Genomic DNA, 14,019 nt, shown 5'->3' with positions numbered 1-14,019 from the left:
TCTGTGCCACTTGTTATGTTTCATAGTTTTTAATTAACTCAAGTTAGTTATTGAGTAACTTCATCATGATAATGCACTGAACACTAAGAATTGAGCATTCTGCACAAATGTGAAATAAAAGATGCATTGAAAATAATCTCAAAATAGATGAGTCTATGAGTGAATCAAGAGCCAAAAATGTAATGCCGGGAAAGAAAGAATATCTGATAAAATGCAATAAGCAATTGATTTTACTGGAAGATACAAAATTAAAACATAAATGCATAAATTAACTAAGATTTGCCTGGAAAATGAATTCCAGAGGGCCAAAATAAGCTTAAGTTATGTCAACAGTGCTCTGACACTACAGACTGGAAATAGAAAAATGAATATAGATCTATGACAGAATAGCACATGGGTTCAAATACAGATACAGACCTCTTTGTGCTATGGTAACTAGGGAAATTACCAGCATATTAATGAAAAGAATAATTAAAAAGAAAAAAACCAGCTCCACTAGTCTGCAGGAATTGCAAGTGATGACAGTGAAAACAGCACAGAAAAAGATGTTACCACTGCTATCACTGCTCCTTGTTAATCCCCTAGTGTAGCAATACACAGAATTCTCTAGAATAACGGGGCTTTCAAGTTGAAACTGTGGGTTCTGCAGAGCTGTGCTGTATCAAAATCTGATAGTGGAACAGGCCTGGGAACTGCAGTTTGCTGGGGAGACACTACCTAGTTCAAGCTACTTAGTGTACACTAGGTTAGAAGACTAAATTCACAACATTTTTGAAAGTCAGGACAAGATGCTGACAGAACTAGATATTCTTCACAGTTTTAAGGAAATGTTCTTTTGTCTTCTGTTGTTAAGTAGCTTGTTAGTATGAGTTTTATTCTTTCAGAATCCTGGGATTAAGGATAAGTGGGAATCCCTGTTGCAGCACATTATGTGGATAACTTATGGGATAACTTGCCATGCAGAAACTGAATTGCCGTATAGATTAATTCTAAAGAAGATGACTTACCATTATTTAACAACATATTCAAACTGGATTATGATAGATGGATTACCTTGTTGCTGAGGTTAGAATGTTAGTTGTCTGGTCAAGAGCAAACAACATCAGGAGCTGATACCTCTGAAGTAGTGCTTAATGATCAAAATCTTCCATGGGAAGCGAAAGTCTAAATGTCTCTAAGTGAGAACATATTTTTCATTGAGATGCATAGTATAGTACAGTGAATTAAAGTCATTTTGGAGTTTTGTAGCTGAATGTCATTCTCTTTAAATGAGATACTGGCAGTTAGATGGTTTTGATTGCTGCCAGCTGCCAATTCCCCTGCGGAAAGCAGACTACTTCTATAATGGAAGATGAACAAGAAACCTGCTCATCAAACACATCACAAGTTGTGTCAGAGGATTACTGAGTTAAATAAAATAGATGCGTGTTTACACTCTTCGAGTCATAAACAATCTGTCTGTAAGTTTTCTTTCATTTTTTTTTCCTTCAGAGAACATTTTGTATTGTGGCATGCTAGCTGCTTTCTGCAGCTCCTTATTCTTGAATTTACAGAATACGTGTCTGTAGATTTGTTGTAGTAAATAGATATATGGGCTACAATTTCAAACTAGATATTCACAACTCGAAACAAGCAATTGAATGACTTAACTCATCCAATACCTACTATGCAGTTCAAGTCAGGTGTGTGTGTTGCACGTGGTCAGTTATCTACTATTAGCTTTTATATGCATAATTTAGAAATGCACACTAGATTACGCCTAATTTTGGGAAGTCTAGTCCATATGTTTTATGAGTCCTCTTCTTTTATGAGTCCTCTTCTGTTTCTTCTCATTACACATGGTTGCTCTCAATGTGCAGCAGGAAATTAGCTGAAAGAAATAAAAGAAGAATTGAAGACTGGCAATGGAGTTTAAGAAGTTGTTATAAATCTGTCTTTACAACTGTGCATCATCAAGGGGTTGAGAATATGAAGTGTTTCTCTGAGTTGGCCCTCTCTGCTCTAGGGCCCTCAAGGTTTGATAAGGGACAGATTTTGAAATTATGCTGCTAAGTGTTGTATGTTATGTAAATAATTTTAGTAGAGATGTCTACTGGAAGGACTCATGCAACCTTAACAATGTTAACAAAGAAAGAATAGATTTTTATTTGCATGTCAAGTTTCTGTGTACTTGTTTTATATATATTACTTTACATATATGTATATTTATTGTTTATATTATCTACATTATTTTTACATTTGTTTGCTATTTATATTTTTTCATAGTAAAAAGCTAAATTTAATTGAAATTATCCTAAAAAAAAAAAAAAAAAAAAAAGTACCCAAGACTGAACAATGAGCTAACAGCAATGATGCACTAAGAGAACTAGAGAAGGGTTAGGAGCCCCATGTGATGGTTTGAGTATCTCGTAATGTTCAGAGATCTGTAGTCTACTCACATTTGTCAGTGATCCTAGCCTGGATTTATGTATATGCACAGAACAAGATAACCTAGACTAAGAAAATAAGTCCTTTGGACAGAAGAGAGGTTGGTGCGTGTGTTTAGCCCTGATAGTCAGCGTATGCTTGGACCAGGGAAGGCTTCTTACTGTTGATACAGCTAGAGAAGTTCCTCTAAAGCTTAATGGTATGCAACTTAAATTGCTTTCCAAATATTACATGTCAGTTCTTTTTTTTTTAACTCTGACTAGTCTGTTAATGTAGGCATCTGACTGAAGTCAGGTAAAAAAGAATTCCCTCCTTCTCTTTTATGCTTTGAACCTCTTAGGTGAGGTGCTTTTCAAAATCTTCTCTGTACCCTTCTGCTTTGAAGGGAGCCTTTACTCAGTATCCTCATCAAGGTATTTCATTTTTAGGCCTCGTGACTTTCATGTCTGACCACCTCAAAACTGGAGTGCACTGATCTTTAGAATAGCACTGCGAAGTGGGAAAGCTTACCACCATCTCAGAGAAAAAGGAACTAAGAACTGAAGTAGTTCAAGTGAGTTGTCACCAGCCATATAGTGAACCTGAGGCTGAACAGAAACTCCAGTCCTAAATGCCATTCCAGTAATATACTTGTACCCTTCATACCACGAGAACCCCAAATTCTGGTCAGTTCTGCTCAGCAGCTACATTTAAAGATAACTGAAAGAACATTTAAAGATAACTGAAAACAGTATTTAAAATTTTTCTTTGGTGTTTTATTCAAGAATTTACACAGGAAGTGAAACATGCTTGAGGTGAAGAGTGGCAACCTGTAACATTTTGTAGATGGCTTTTTTGAGAGTAGTAATGTGTTTGGAAAAAAAAATTCTGTTCAATAAGATAAAAGTAGAGACTTAACCTGTTTGTTTTTGTTTTGTTTTGTTTTTCACAGAGGCTGTTTAGCAAAGTGATCATGTTGACTTGGTTAATCTGAATTTTGATCATTTGTAAAGATATGTAGGCCCAAATGAATGATTGATGTGTAGGTATATATGCAAGGTGAGAGCATCTTCTTCATTAATGTTAGCCAGTCAGTAATATCCTATCTTGAAAGTGTGTGTGTGCCTGCACCAAATGCCTGCTGTTTGGGCCAACCTAAGGGGACTGGGTCTGTCTATGCTAGTGCAATGTGTGAGGCAGTGTGTGTCTGTGTGAGGTACTTGCTTGGCTTCAGTGCCAGCTGAACATGAAAAGGTGCATGCAGTAGCTGTGCCCATGGGCCTGGAGTGGAGGCTCCAAGTCTCTGGGTGCAGTGCTCTGGGCTCCAGCAGCCAGGCAGGAGGAATCTCCAGACCTGGAGCTGATGGAGGTGATGGCTGTATGTGAACAGTCATTAATGATGTGGCTGTGTATAGACAAAGGCTTCCTAAAAATGATTTTGTTTTTTTTTTCCTCCCCAATTATTATCCTTCAAAGTTACACAAGTATTAGGCCTTTGGAAAGGTGGACAATTAAGAACAGTATTTTCAGTGACCACTCCTTTTAGGATCCTCCACTGAAGGAAAAAAAAAAAAAAAAAAAAAAAGAAATGGAGTTTCAGCTTAAATGACTTCCAGTGAGCTTGAATTTTGTCATAATGTTCTAGATAATAAAGCAGGATCCTCTCTAGGGGCAGTTGAGACCCTTAATACTCTGTAAATAAGGAATTTAAAAAAAAAAAAGACAAGGATGAAAAATCATCTGGCACTTTTTGATACTTGGCTTGTGGCATGGTTATTATTGCACAACAGATGTAACATGCCACAGAGGCCACAGCTCACCAGCTGAGGTTAGCAGACTTTGAGCAAAAACCACAAGAAGAGAATTATACCCATAGAAACAGTTTATTACAAGAGAGCTGAGGCCATTGGCTGTGGACAAGCTAGAAAAATTTATGCTGTGGTTTAACGATCACTTTAAACTCCTGCAGCTGTGAAGAGGCAGTTCAGCTTTCCCCAGCTTACTTTTCCTGCTGCTTTGCTTACACAAACAATTGTGTTGGACAAAGGAAGAGGATGACAGAGGGGCAAGCAAGATAAATATTCCATTTTAACTTGGACCAGTTTCTCCATCTGGTTTAGCACCTGGAATCATGAGCTTTTGTGTTGGCACGAGTGAGGAGTTAATATAAGGCTGAGAATGAATAGCTGAGCAAGGGAGTAGGACTGGATCTCTTTATTCAGCTGGTTTATGCTGTATAAAAATGACTGCAAAATTATGGTGTTGCAATTGTTTTGTGGATAAGTAGCAAAATGATTTCCTCATAGTTCATAAAATAACTCAGGTTGGAAGAGACCTCTGAAAGTTATCCAGTTTTACCTCCTGATCACAGGAAGTAGATCTTGCTCTGAAAGTAGTTGAAGTTGCCCCACGCCTTACTTGGTTGGATTCTGAATATTTCCATGTCACCTTGTCTTTAGACATCCTGCTCCAACACTTAAATCATTTTTGGAAATAATTTTTTTCCTTATGTCCAATTTGAGTTCGTTCTGTTGAAGCTAGTGAAAGTTGTCCCTTGTCTTTTTTGGTTGTACAGGTCTCAGAAACAGACTCTGTCTTCTCTATATTCCTCCTTTAAATGAAGAATAAGGTGAAATGAAGAATAAAGAATAAGGTGAAAGAAATAAAGCAGATCCTCCAGTGGCCTTATTTTATTGAGCATGAGCAAATCCAGCCTTTCTCAGTCTCCATGAATATGGCCAGTGCTCCAGTCCCCTCCCTAACAATCTTAGTGGCCTTCTTCTGTGTTCTCTTCAGTTTGATGCCATATTCCTTGCACTGGAAAGCCTGGAACTAACACTGTATTTCAAATACAGCCTTGCTAGTGCTGAATAAAGGGAAATAATTGACTTCCTTGACCTGCTGGCTAAGCTTTTGCTAATGCAACCCAGTATGCATTTAACCTTTGTCACAACAGGGTACATTGCTGATTCGTATTGAAGTTATGGTCCATCAAGACCACTTTCTATCTGGTTCTTTTCAGCAAAAAATGTTTTCTAGCACTGCCTGTACTTTGCAGCTCACTAGTGTATGAATGTTTGAGATGAAATAGTGAAGTGATTCAGATTTTCAAACAAGCCTGCATTGAAACTATTTTCTAATGATGTCTCAGTGTTTTTGGCTCCTCAGAAATCTCTGGTTTCTTCTCTACCTCCCTTACGCTCCATTAAGGTTCATCTTTCCACTCTTTATGCTCATCCATGATTCTTCAGAAGTATAAACATGGTAAGAGCAGAACATTGCAAAATTGAGAATAAAGATAAGAAGGGGAAAAGGTAAGGATGAAAAACAGAAATAAATTATATGCAGGAATGTGTGCTACTTAGTTTTGTAATTATTGGGGTTGTGGCACAGATAACAGAACGTATAAACAATCAAAATAGAGACTATGAAACCTGCATGTGTTACTAACATTAGAATGTAGTTGTCACGTCGGATAAAGCTCTTGTAAAAGTACATTTTGTTCCCTTTGTAATGATTTTGCTTTTGAAATTGCTCTGCATGAAGCTGTGTTTAATCATTACAAGTGTGACTATCCATACACTGTTCAAATGCATTCTTCTACCTTACTTTATTTCTTATCAGGAACAGCACTCCAAACAGTAGTCTCAGTATTCATATCAAAGCAGACAAAATTCAGACCTTTCAAGGACTGAACTGCCTTATACATTTTTCCTCATCACAGAGAACAAAAAATATACTTTCAAGATCACTAGGTGTATTTGTAGTGCCTTGCTCATTGCAAGGAACTTTTTCTGCTGTAACATTCTGCTTCACTCATTCTTTTCTCCATTGTTATAAATGAATTCATGAAACAGTTCTTTCTTTTTTTGTCTCATAAATTGAACATTCTTTAGTAACAGAGCAAGAATACATGGACAGAAATCACTGAAGTGTCAGCTCTACTGAAAAAAATATTCTCTTACTTATGTTAGTGAAACAAGTGGATTTAATAAATGATGACATTATTCTATGAAAAACTGCAAATTTCACCAAGGAAAAGTAACTGGGGAATCATTTATTTCATATTCTTTTTCTTCTATAGTAATTTAAAGATGGAGACCCCTAACTAAGGTAACACGTTAAGGGGGAAGACAGTTTCATAACAAGATTCAGGTGTGAAGGCTAGATTCAGCCCATGCTCTGTATTTTATGTTGCAAGAGCTCTAAGGAAAAAGATATTTTGTTTTCCTTATTTTAAGTACTTGTGGCATTAAAAATAATCACTAAGTGATTATTTTTCTGTTGCATGCACCTCAAACTTGCTAAGTGACCACACTGCTGCTATATCCAGCCCAAAACACAGCAGAGTATCAGACCTGAGTTTGGTGGGGAGAGATTGAACCATGGCAATTTAAGAAGTGGTGACAATTTGAAAAGTTTATGTGATTTTGGTTATTTTTCTGTGCAGCTCTTCCATACAGTTTGATCCCAGTTTTTATTTCATGTAGAATAATATGTGGAAAATAATGCATGGAAGATATTTTGAAATCAGTATGACCAGTTTCATGCATAATTCATTTCTGTCTTGTATGACTTCATTATGCCATGTATAACTAACACTTTGTACTGTCAGGCTGAAAAGCTACAAAAAAAATGCTTAACCTTGCAGTATAAACCCTTAACTTGTAATTTTGAACAGTTACATGATATTGCAGGAAGTCTTAGCATACTCCAATGTATTTCCTCAGATACCTTACTTAAGATAACATAATACAAGACTTAGAGCTGTTTACTCACCGAGGCCTGCTTTTTATAGAAATAAATAATATTTTTAATAGCTTTCACCAATCTAAGAGCTGTCATAAAGGAAAAATGGCTATTGGTATTAATTGTACAGCGTTGCTACAGCCATAGCTATGTATTTCACCAGTCATGTCTGATAAGAGAGCATGAAGTTACAGCCATCTTCTAGGTGGGGAATCTATGACACCAGTCAGTAGCTAAAGACTATTGCTGCCTTATTGCGGAAAGAAGCAGACAATAACACAGCTCGTGTGGTTTGAAACCTGGAGTGGTGTAGCGCATCTGGCACCTATGCAGTTGGTTAGTTGCTTATTCCAGAGGGAAGAAGATGAAGATTTCATTCAAAAGTGTATTTGCAGTTACAACTGTTCTGTTGTGTTTATGTTAATACTTTTTTTTCACACAATTTTGTAGGCACTAACTGGAAAAAATGTGTCCTAAGAAAATATTTCTAGGATGAGGTGTGTTGTGTATGAGCCAGTTTGCCTTGGGATGTTCTTCTGCGGAGAAAGAAATGAAAGAAAAGCAGACCTTCTGTTGCTTCCTTCACACTGTGCAAAATGGATTACTAGGGCTTAACCCCAGTAATAGTGTAACTGACACGCGATAAGGAGATGCACCTAAGCACTTGGACACCAAAATTAGGTGCGTGAAATTTCTTTTAAGAGCAGTTTTGCAGCACACATTTCTCATCACTGAATAAAGAAAGATCTTGAGTGTACTCCCTTTAGGATGGCTTTGTTTTGTCTTTAGAGACTCATCCTTTGCTTTTTCACATAGAAAATAAAAGTTTTCAGGAATAGCTATCCGTAGTTACTAACAGTAGCTCCTCGGTGTTATGCAGAAGAAGCTGTACTCAGGGTCAAAAATCTTACTGTCCAGTTTTAAATTCTGTTGAGTTTTGTGTACAGGGCTGTGTGTTGAGTAGGAAGCTGAATCAGGACTGATCATGTTAAGACTTACTACACCATTGCCCTTCACTCTGTTCTCCAAGCAGGTTTAAAAAGCTTCCTGTTTTTTATTTTAATTGCTTCATTTTTCCATCACAGTCTGGAGGCAAGGAGAATCATAGGGATTGATATGGATTTCTTTTTTTGGCTAACTAAGCTTTATTTTGCATTTTAAACTGTTGAGCAGTTTTTGTTGTTGTTGTTTGTTTTGTGTTGTGTTTTGTTGTTGTTGTTGCTGTTCTTTCAAATAGAATTTTTTCCCTTTAAATGCATCGTTATGTGTATATCTCATGTATGCAGAGAAAGGATCACTACACAGAAGTGGAACTTGAATGACATTTTGCTATCATATATCATCATAGTTTTAAAAATAATATGTTTGTTCAGATTTCTCTCCTCACAAACTGTGATCTAAGAACAAGGCAACCTCACAACAACTAACAATTACAGACAAAACATCTCAGAAATAGTCTTTAAAGGATGAAGCCTCAGGCAAGTTCTGTTTCCTATAATGTCAGAAGGAAAGTTAATATAGAGTGAGTCTTCAAATGAACAGAAACTAATTTGATACTTGGCAATAGCTAAGGAAAAACTTCTTTCTTCTTTAACTTCATATTCTGTTTTGCTTCTTCTCTTCATGCAGAGAGAGTTTGTAGTTTTTTACATTTCTTTCTCAAAACTTTAAGTCACAAGACACTAGATAAAGCAAATGATTCAATGGAAAGGTGTATGTTAAAATTAAATATGAAGAATGCTGATGGGAATTTCATATTCACCTATTGCCCATAGCAGCCTGACATGTGAGATTATTTGAGGGTGCTAATTTGTTCACTGAATTCCATTTCCACTGTATTTGAACCAGCAGTAATACTGGGAATGCAACTACTGTTCTCCATTCTGTCTACAGGTCACTGTAAAACTGCTGGTTCAGAAGCTCCTCCTCTGGCCTGCCATCACCTTTTCACATCAAAAAAGTTGCTAAAGACATCAGTTCTAAACCTGAAAAGGACGAACAGATGACTCTGCCATCATCTCTTTGTGGAGATGTGGTTGGCACAATGCTTCTTCATAATGTCTGACCTTGCAATATCATTGCAACAAATTAATTCCAGCCCATAGGTAACTTATTTGTGTAGAAGTTGGCAGAAATTGGATGATTTATCAATCTAGTCCTTCATTTGCAATTGTAAATAGAGTATTGAGTAGGCAAGTTCTATTTTCATCATACAAATTGACTGTCATGTACAGAATTATTCAAATGCTAATACTTATTTGCACCCAGTGCAATACTGCTAAAGTCAAAGAGTAAAGCAGGCTTTTTGACCTCACACAGCAATTGGCCCATTTATTTTTCATTATGTTCTATCTGATGCTTTACTTATAAGAGAGTAAGGACTGTCCATAGTCTGTAATTGTATTCCCATAAATTCAGAATAAAATTGAAGCCCTCATCTGAGGCAGCATGCTGCTATTGAGTAGTTTGATCTTTGTTGCTGAGATATAGCTTTCAACAATTTATTAATCTTCTTCCTAGCCCATGTTTTAATGCAATGATAATGTCATATGGTCAATACTGATCATAGAGTTTCATTTCCCATACGGTGTTGATGGGAGTATTTCTGACGTTAAGGATGTGGCTGCACAGAATAGAAACTATTTGGATTTGGATTGCTCATTTATTGCAGAAAATTTATTCCAGTTGATATAATATCTCCTTTATTATCATCATGATTATCCTCTCTGAGTTTTATTCTGTTATTTAGTGAGATCTATGTTCATCATTAACATTTTTTAAACAAGCAGCTTTATGTTTTCTGTCACGCTCTTGTCCCATTTAGGAATATCTTCTGACTAACACTTGCAGATTCAGCTTGTTATTATTCTTTATAGTTAAGCTTACTGTAATTCTTTATAATTAACACTTTTTGAGTGCTGCAGTGGATGGCTATAAGCTCTTCAGAAGAGATAGACAAGGAAGGAGGGGTGGTGGTATGTCTCTCTATATTAGAGAGTGTTTAGATGTTGAGCTCAGGGCTGGGAATTATAAGATCGAGTCCTGTGAGTAAGGATCAGGGAGAGGGCCAACAAGTCTGACATCCTTGTGGGAATTTATTACAGACTGCCTAACCAGGATGAAGAGGTGGATGAGGTGTGCTACAGCCAGCTGGCAGAAGTTGCATGACTACCAGCCTTTGTTCTCATGGGGGACTTCAACTTGATATGTGCTGAAAATATAATACAGTGCAGAGAAAGAAGTGAGAAACAAGTCTAGGAGGTTTCTGGAGTGTGTAGAAGATAACTTCCTGGCACAGCTGGTAAGAGAATGTAGCAGCAGAGATGTCCTGCTAGACCTGCTGTTCACAAAAAGGAGAACTAGTGAGAGATGTGAAGGCTGGGAACTGTGTTGGGCAGATAAGGGACATGGTTTAATGGACTTATGATGGGTGGATGGTTAGACTAGAGGATCATGGAGGTCTTTTCCAACCTTGGTGATAATTCCTGCCAAGATTTATTTCCTTTACTGTGAATTCTACACATTTTTGAATGTCGCTGGACATCTTGTATTTCCGAAACCTACACATGCTGTTTCATTAGTGATGACGTTTTAATGCAACAAACTGCTCACAATCAGACTTCTTGTTTAAAAACTTTTGATGAGACTATCTTGATGACTTTTTGTCTTTTTTTATTAGTTTTCTGTACTCCCTTTCCCAGTGTTGTACCATAAGTCTTTGTAATTCCATATAGTCATAATGAATCAGCAGAGTACAGTGCCAGATAACAGGCTTTCAAAATGCAAGCATTATGACTGCTGCTATACATGTGCTTTTACATACAAGAACAAGTAAGAAAAATAACTCTGATTGGTGGATTTCACAAATAGTTCAAAGATTAATCCTTATAGAGACGGCTAAATTCAAGTTGATATGCTGAAAAAAGGCATACAAAGAAAATAAATGACCAAAGGAGATCATGATACCTTAATTCCTTAATTCCATTTTCTTTCATCCTTCTCACTCTATTTGGCCCCTCTTACCGAGTTCCTCTCACATGGGGGCAGATAAAAATTCTTCCTGTCCTTTAAAGCAGTGTCCTTCTCCTCCACCTTCTTTCTGCTTGTCTCTATTATGGATTTTGATTTGAATTGTAATATACAGAGACTCACTGTCGTGAAGTGACTAAATGGAATCCTATAGAACACTTTACAACTTTTCTTGTTCGTGAATTTGTATCTCAAATTTATTGTTTTAATATCTCAAAGTCCAACAGCTTATTAACTTCTAAGACACTCAGAATACACTTTTTCTGATCATGTGTCACTCATTCTAATGGTTTTGTTTTTTGAAGGACCAATAAATCTTATAAGCAGAGGTTTAATTTCCTCCTTTGAAAGAAAAAGGAAAAAATGATGGAAGTACTTGATGTTGGCTGTATAATAATGAGGTATTCATCTCTTTATCTATCTATTAAGGTCCTTTTCAGGCTAATAATTGGGAATTGATCATTGTAAAAAACTATATTACAGCAACAAAAATGACATATGCATTGTACTGATAGGATATTAATATTGGAATATATTTCTTACAATAATATTGTATGGAAAAGCATGAACTTTTCACTCATAAGTTGTATTTTGAGAGTTTCAAGCCTACTTGGTATCTCTAATTGTTTCATGTAAATTTTCTTTCCCCCACTAGTATTGTTCAGTTAATAAGTACCAGAATTTTAATTTGATTTTTATTTCTTTTCATTATTATGATAAGCATTTTATCTTCTTTGGGCATTTATATTTCCATAGGTAATAAGCACAGTCAGTTGTAGCAAATCTCATAATTCTGAACTGTTTTCTGCAGGTTTTGTCTCTGTAAAATTAATTACATCAGTTCATTAATAGAATAATTAGTAAGCATCAGGTGTGGGGTGGGAGGCAGAACAGAGAGAGGGAAATTCAAAGCATAGAGAATTAATGGACAAATCGGAACTTGTAGAAGGATCAAAGGCAAACTCACTGAAAACCTGTTTCACTAGTCCCAGCTATAAAGGCGTTTCAGATTCCGTAGAGCATGACAAGTTGGGCCTTTTAGCAAGGTGGCATCTGTCAGAGGGAGAAGTACCTTCGGAGTACTGTGGTCCATCCCCACCAGAAATTTATAACATTTAGGAAAAACTTCCTAAGCCTTAATTTTCTCCTGGAACTAGTGTATTAGCAGACAAGCCAGCGTCAGATCTGGTAAAGCATCACACTAGAAGGGAGTGGCAACACACAGTGGAAGAAATATATGTCTATACCAAAGCTCTCAGTGAAGGTCAGGACATCCTGACCGTGTGAAAAACATCACAGCTCCCGTTGCTCTTCAGAGGGTAAAACCCGCATAGTCAGTGTGTGGTAAAAAGTCCATACTTGGCACATATGGAGCTCTGGGACCAGCCAAGAACATACTGGTGTCATAATGTATCAGGTTATCCACAGCAAGGGGCTGTAAAGAGAAGGTGGGACTACCCTGTGCTGACCACAGTTTAGTCCGATCAAATCCAATGGCCCCACCACAGGGCATGGCTGGGCCCAACAACAAAAGTGGTGTCATGCCTTGTGATGCTGTTGTCAATTAACTGATACCTCCTCATTATTTTTAACATTATGTAGCTAGTAGATAGTATGTTGTGAATTTGTAATATGTTTTGTTAAACAATCAGGAGTATGATAAATACAGATTTCAAAAAGAAAATTTTCTGGTCCAAAGCTCTATGTCCAGGTGGAAGCCTCCAGGCATCAGTATTGGCATCAGTGTTTTTTAACACATTTATTGATGACCTAGACAATGGGACTGAGTGAACTCTCAGCAAGTTCACAGGTGACACTAAGCTAAGTGTTGTAATTGGTACAAGAGAAGTAAGGGATGCCATTCAAAGATACATGGACAAGCCTAGGAAATGGATCCATAAGAACCAAATGAGGTTCAACAAGGCCAAGTGCAAGGTGTTGCTCTTGGGTTGGAACAATCCCAAGATACGTGTACAGACTGGGAGAAGAACTCATTGAGAGCAGGTCTGTGGAGGGGGCTGGGGTTTCTGGTGGATGAAAAGCTTGTTGCAAGCCACAAGTGTATGCCTGCAGCCTGAAAGGCCAACCACATCCTGGGCTGCATCAAAAGAGGATTGGCCAGAAGGGTGAGGGAAGTGATTGTTGCCTCCTACTTTGTCCTTGTGAGGCTCCATTTGGAGTACTGTGTCCAGTGTGGGACTCCCAGTACAGGAGGAGTGGGGAGCTGTTGGAGAGAGTCCAGAAAAGGGCTGTGAAGCTGATCAAAGGGCTGGAGCACCACTCACGTGAAGAAAGGTTGAGAGAGCTAGGATTATTCTGCCTGGAGAAGAGGATGTTCCGAGTAGACCTCACTGTGGCCTTCCAACACTTAAGGGGCGCTTACAGGCAGGAGGCTGATTTTTTATGTGGTCTGATAGTGCTACCTATCACTAGGTGGAAGGATCACAAGGAGGAAGATTTTTAAACTGAAAGAGGAAGTATTTAGGTTAGGTACTGGGAGGAAATTTTTTACTAAGACAGTGGTGAGACACTGCAACAGATTGCCCAGAGAAGCTGTGCATGCCCCATTCCTGGAGGCATTCAATGCCAGGTTGGATGGGGCCCCAGGAAACTTGATCTAGTGACTGGCAATCCTGCCCAAGGCAGGGGATTGGAATTGGATAATTTTTAAGTCCCTTCCAACCCAAGCTATTCTATGAAAATATTTCAAATACAAATCTTCAAGGATGTGCTCCTTGGTTAATGTCTTATTTGAATGCTGTCAAATGTGTTAGCCACTTAATAGTAGTATGATTATTTTATTAATAAGAATTAACATCAGATATTGATAGTAAT

Source organism: Lagopus muta, chromosome 1 (genome assembly GCF_023343835.1).
Source record: "Lagopus muta isolate bLagMut1 chromosome 1, bLagMut1 primary, whole genome shotgun sequence".
Lineage (NCBI taxonomy): Eukaryota > Metazoa > Chordata > Aves > Galliformes > Phasianidae > Lagopus > Lagopus muta.
The sequence above is the reverse complement of the archived record's forward strand: the minus strand, read 5'-3'. Positions refer to the sequence as shown.